Here is a 6871-nt window from a genome sequence, read left to right on the forward strand (position 1 = left end):
TCAACTACACCTCAGGCCATCAACCCCTCCCAGCTGGTCATTAATCTCCAGGAAATATCCTGTTCCAGGGTCATTATTGTTTCAATATCAACTATACCTTAAAAGCTTTATGGATTCTGCAAATACAGATCTCTTGCCAATAGAGATTATAAAACCTGTTTAGAATTCTGAAATTATCTTGAATTTGACCTCTCAGAGATGTTTTGTTAAAAACTAAAATCAGCTTAAGAAAACATTCACTTTATTTTTGTTTATTTACATTTGTATAGGAAAAAGGTCTATTAAAATGACAAGGACCCAAACAAAAATCAATGAGTACCAGAAGAAAAAGATCAAATTTAAAGATGAGCACCCCCTCTCCTGAACTGTAGCATAACTCACTCTTTGAGAACACTGTTATCTGTGAAACAGCTCCCAAAAATGCTTTATGTGTTTGTCACCAAACTATATCCCATACATAGAATTTTCAAACTATATCCTCATTATAAAATCTCATTTTTCACTTTCATAAAAAAAAACCCAACTTATACATTAATATTATTACAACAAGCATTCCATCCACAGTAGCATATTCCACAGGAGGAGAAGCTGCTCAAACAGGAGTAAAACACAACTTCTGGAAAGGACAGCTATTAAGATTCTGATTTGGCAGCAAAGCAGAGGATGGTTGTACAAAAAGCATTAAGATCTAGAGAGCTGGTGGGGTGCCTGGGTGGCTCAGTGGGTTAAGCCTCTGCCTTCGGCTCAGGTCATGATCTCAGGGTCCTGGGATCGAGCCCCGCATCGGGCTCTCTGCTCAGCAGGGAGCCTGCTTCCTCCTCTCTCTCTCTGCCTGCCTCTCTGTCTACTTGTGATCCCTCTCTCTGTCAAATAAAAAAAATTTTTTTAAGAAAAAAAAAAAAGATCTAGAGAGCTGGTATAGAGACAAAGGAGGGGGACAAGGCAGGTGATTTGAACCAAGGAAACCCAACCGATGGTAATAGCGGCACAATCCAGTAAGCAGGCAGACTATAGAGACCTGAGCACTAGGGCAGGCAGAACCTTGGAGAACTGTGGAAACATTGGATGGGCCCAGCTTTGAGGAAGAATTTAGGGTCAGAGATCCGTGCATCAGGTTCCAACAAAAATAGTCTACTTGCAGGATGAAATCAGTACTGTGTTCCCAGGTAGGCTTGTGACAGAATTCCAGACCCTGAAACTAAGGAATAAAATAGGACACTGGTCTTGGGAATGAGGTACTAGCTCAGATACCAAGCTGGAGTAGAGAGTCAGAGAAAACAGGAATGGGGACTGGCTAGATTCTACATGAGTTAGATTCCTAAGATCAGTGAGGGGAGTGGTTCTGCAGACTGGCACAGAACTGAATCTTGGAGCTGTCAGGCTCTGGAGGAAAAAGTCAAATAGGTCACACACAGCTATCTACTCGACTATCCCATTTTGAAAAGGAAGGAAAAAAAAAACTTGTTCTTGAAATAACATTTGAGATTTTATTCTAAATCATGTAAGTGTGGAAACTACAAGGTATTAGGACTCAAAGCAGGGCACAGAAGAAATAATCACTTTCCAGAACTTTCTAAATTAACTTTTCATCAAGGGGAAATGAATCATTTAACTCAAAAAATGGGATGCTGCATTATTGTTTTCCTACTTAAATGCTATTCTAACACTTTCTGTAAGGGCCAGTGTTGATATACTACTTGGAACTGGAATATTTTAACAGTAAAATCAGGAAAGTGTAATACAAAAAAACGAACTTGAAACAGACCCTGAGGTAAGGACTGGAGTATAAATAGTTTACCTGGAGAACTTCTTAGATGATTCTTAATCTCTTCACCTACTTTTAGAACTAATGTAGAGCCAAGATTGGAGGAAAGATTCCTTCATAGCACTGCGCTGTGCTGTGTCTATAACCACAATGGGGTATAGAACTCCCCCTAGCCTAGTGAGATGTGAATTCAAAGGGAAGGATGGGAGGGCTGCTTCTCTCTTTGCCTCAAGATAAGTGAGGTAGGCTGAATGATGACACCCCGCCCCAAACACACCCATGTCCCATCCTCTGTGGGTATGTTACTTCACATAACAACTTGTCTTTGCAGATGTGTTTAAGGATCTTGAAATGGTGATATTATCCTGGACCAGAAATTATTAATCAAGGACCTTGTAAGAGGGAGGCAAGAAGGTCAGAGTGAGAGCAGACAATGTGATCACAGAAGCAAAGGTCAGAAAATCAGAGAGATTTCACGATTCTACACCTCTGGCTTTCCAGAAGAAAGAAGGGGCCATGAGCCTAGGAATGCAGGTGGCCTTCAGAAGCTGGAAAAGGCAAGAAAAGAGATTCTTCCCTAGAGCCTCCAGGGGAAAGTAGCCTTGCCAACACCTTGATTTTACCCACTGAGAGCCATGTCAGACTTCTGCCTCTAGGACTGCACAACAATAAATTTGTATTGTGGTAAGCCACAAAGTTTGTGGGGATTTACTTTATCAATGATAGGAAATGAATACAAGAAAAGGGTTTTCAGGAGCCCATTAGGAGATCTTCCTAGGTGTCCTCAAATACACAGGGAATACTGGAGAGCACTGTCAGACAGTCATCTAGAAAATCTAAGGGCATGATACAGGTTAGCTAACTGCTTTGATAGCAGACTAAACAAGTGGGAGTTGCCCTGTGTTCCAGAGCCTATTTAGACAAAGAATATGTGAGTATGTCTGCCTGCACCAAATTGTCTTAGGTCTCATTCATGAGAGCCACCTGCAAGGCCAGCTTCATGGACGTGTTCTGTCACTGGCTTAAAATTCTTAATTTTTGAGATATGGCCCTATATTCTCAGAGTTCTACACAGAGTGAACTCAGTTCACTATGTTCTACAAATTATATAGCCAGTCCCAGCCACCCAGGAGAGCAAGTGATCAGCAAAGAGAAGCTGTCAGGACAACAAAAGTCTGAGTGGCTGAGGAAGATGTAAATGAATGACTCAATTAGACATGCATGCAATTGTCCAGGTAAGAGCTAGAGTTTCCAATTATGTCATGAGAGTGGTTAGGCAACCTCCAACAACTTCTTAAGAACATCCACAAGAGAAAGCATCAGGTCTAAACTTCAAGTAGGCCCCATGGGACAGGGTGCCGGTGCCTAATAGAATTAGTCAAGTAAGGACTTTAAAGTCTCCTTTCCTCTTTTACCTGGTCTGAATTGTAGCCAGCATGGTGGAAAGGAGAGGTAGATATGCTCCCTGTGGAAAGAGATTAAGTCAACAAGCCCATTCCCAGTGCAGTCTTTCTGCCCACAGTAGGCTTCAGCTGCCAGAGGGCAGAAACTTCCACTCCACACCAAGGGCAGAGTTTTTATTATGACTTGTTACTGATCCTTTGATTACTGAACTGGAACATCATTTTGTGACTGAAAGCAACCAGAAAATTCACAGGATCATCACATTTCCATTTATGGGAAGAAGAATTAGCCCCAGTGAAAACAATCTGAATGAACAAGGAGAGGCCAAACCATCTACAGACTGCAGATATTCAAAGCAATGGCTATAAGTTAAAGTGAGGAGTTATGGACAAAAACCCTCTCATTACAGGTGTGATAAGACTCTGTTCGCCAAGAAGATTTAATATCGCCTTTATAAGCCAGCAGAAAATAATATAAAGGGGAAAAAACTCCAATATACAATTTCCAGTGGGGAAAAAATGCATGATAAAAACCTGAGTTTCCATTCCAAATAGAAACAGAGTAAAATATCTCCCCTGAGATGTCTGATCGTAATGTACAGTATGGAAAGCACTGGAGCCTTCTTCCTCCCATCCATCCTTCACTGCTCCAGAATTATCTTTCTCAAATACAATGACCATGTCACTCTTTTACCTAAGAGTCTCTAATGTCTCTGGAGGTGCCTCCAGATGAAGCCCAACATCCTGAGCAACTATGCAGGGCTCCTCAGCTGACCTTGCTATCCCTTTCCCGCAATGCCACATACACTCTTAGAGCACTCATTCCCAAACTTTAGTCACTCACATTCTACCTTCACAATGTTTGCTACATTCATCTTCCTGCAGAACAACTGTCTACTTAATATTTTTCTTTAAACCAAGTAGTTTTTACCCAATAAATCTATTCTCATTTAAAGCAATGTTTCTAAATCAAGTTTTAGTGTACTACTTGTAGCTTTACTAAATATTTAACTATCACTACTTAAAATTTATTTTTAAAATCAAAAATGTTATCTCCATTTTCCACCCACATAAAACTATCAGTTACACGACTAATAATTCATGTACCACACACTGGAATGTGCTACTTCAGACAGAGACTATAGTGAATTTTCATCACTCACTGAGCATACTGTGCCTTTTTAAACCTGTTGTTGCCTCCTCTTAGAGGATCTTTTCCGATTCTCTATAAAGTTACTCCCTTCCTACAGGACTCAATCCAAAAGGCACCTTTCCTTTGAAGCTTCCCTAACTCATAACATGAGATGCTCCCCATCAGAATCCCAAAGCAATTTTTAGCTGTCTCCACTATAACATTTATCACACTGTAGTGCCTCACACAACTGAGTACTCGAGTCCTCTTTGGGACACCCTGTTATCTACCTAGGTACTCAGAAAAATATCTGCTAAATAAATGAAGAATGAAGAACTATATAGCCAAAGTTAAGCTAAATATAAGACATTCATAGTATAAATATTTCAGCATAATATTACTTCTGTTAAGTTAAAGATATCCTTACACCTCAATGTACGAAAGACTTCTCTATAATGATCAAAGGGGACCAATCAGCAAGTTTAAAGGTGTTCCCAGTACATGGCAAACAGAACACAGAAGAAACGAGAAGGGAGTATAAAATTACACTAGATTTCAGTGTAACATTTCTACAAGTTAGGTTGCAGAGGCTCTAGTTATCCCTTTTAGGAATCCTCCATTTAGTGATCACTTCCTAACTGCGAACTACAGAAGCAAATTCAAAGTAAAGCAAAGAGTTATTAAAGCAGAGATCAAGCATGGTTACCTCTGAAATACCTCAATGAAAACAAAAATCATGTCACTAACAGGTGAGACACCCTGAACACCTGCTAGTCCCTAATACCAGCCCTGTGTACAATTGAGGAAATATCCTCTTCCTATTATATTTTCCTAGGCTTACAGAAGAATGAACCAGAAAATGTTGAGAGGCGTGGCCTCAGGTTTGGCAGATTTCTTAAAATCTTTTTTAATTCCAACAAGACATTTAATCTCTCCTGCCTTTATTTTCCTCATCTGTAAAATAAAAAGTCATTGACTGATACATTAATGAACAGACATTCAAAACTGGTAAAAATATAAGTGTATCTATACTTCGATATTCTGGTTATACCTGAAAAGGACAATGACTATACATATGTGTTCTTTCAAGTGTTGTTATTTAGGGGAAGGGAGAACAACCTGAACATTCATAAATTTGGTCCCAGTTAAAGCATCTGTTCAGTACTTCACATAGATTGATTTGTGCCCCCCCCATATTCATATGTTGAAATCTAAATACCTAATACCTCAGAATGTGACTTTATTTGGAGACAGGGTCTTTAAAGTGGCAATTAACTTTAAATGAGGTCATTAGGTTGGGCCCTAATCCTATACGACTGGCGTCCTTATAAGAGGAGATTAGGACACAGACACACACAGAGGGATGACCATGTGAGGACAGAGAGAGAACAGAACCATCTAAGCCAAGAAAAGAGGCCTCAGGAGAAACACCCTTGCCAGCACTTTGTTCAGGATTCACAGCCTCCAGAATTGTGAGAAAATAAATTTCTGTTGTTTAAGCCACCCAGTCTGTGGTAGTACCTGTCATGACGGCCCTAAAAAGTCAATATAGGTACCCTCCTGGCATTCAAGAGAAGATAGGTATGCAAAAATATAAATAGTATGGTAAGAAAGGTATGATGAAGCAGATTATGAATATTATCAACTCAACAGAATTTTATGTAGCAATTAAAAATATAATTATAGAAAGTATGTAGCAACCTGAGAGAAGTTCGTGAAAAGGCAAAATTATCTATTCTATGATAACTATAAAAGACAGTTTGTTAACAGGCAAAAAAAAAAAAAAAGAAGAAAAACTTGGAAAAAATACAAGGCTTTTGCTGAAGTGAGATCCTTGATGAACTTTCATTTCTAGTTCTTTATTGCTGTTGTAATAGCAATCATGCAATAAATTTAGAAAGATTTAGTTTCAAAAGAAAATACATGACTTTTTATCAGTTTAAACTACCACAGTTTACTGGATATTAAATAATGACAACATTAACTACTAGTACATTCTCTCTCTCTCTCTCTCTCTCATTTTGCTTCACATTTCAATTTAGTTCAAGTTTCTGCTTTTGAGAAAGCTATTCTGAGAAGTCTTCTGAAAGGAAATTCAAAGATTTTATGAGCCTAAAGATTGTACAGAAATAGTCACTAAAAATAAGTAAGGACATAAGGAAAATAGTATACTTGATTCTGTATTTGAAAACTGATCTAAAATGAGGTTCTAGAGCCTTGCCTGGCTATGAGCCTCAAAATCAGGCTCATTTATAAAAATACCACAGAAGACTTTGCCAAAGTAAAGTAAGGACAACTGAAGTGAGCAGAAGAAATATGTCTCCATCCCTGTGAGGCAGCAGAAAGGACCAGAGCCCAGGCAGGTTATCAGGGACTCTTGTATCTGACCAGGGTCCTCGCAGCAGAAAGGTGAAGCCCCAGGAAAAAGAGTCCAAATGTCTAGCCTGTGGAAAGAGGGTGTCTACATAGCAGACTTCCACATAAAGGCCACTCCATCCCTGGCAAGACTGCAGCAAAATCTGCATCTCTCCACCACTCTTCTGCACAGGGCAGGTATGGCATGGAAAAGTT

This window comes from Martes martes, assembly GCF_963455335.1.
Source record: "Martes martes genome assembly, chromosome: 7".
Lineage (NCBI taxonomy): Eukaryota > Metazoa > Chordata > Mammalia > Carnivora > Mustelidae > Martes > Martes martes.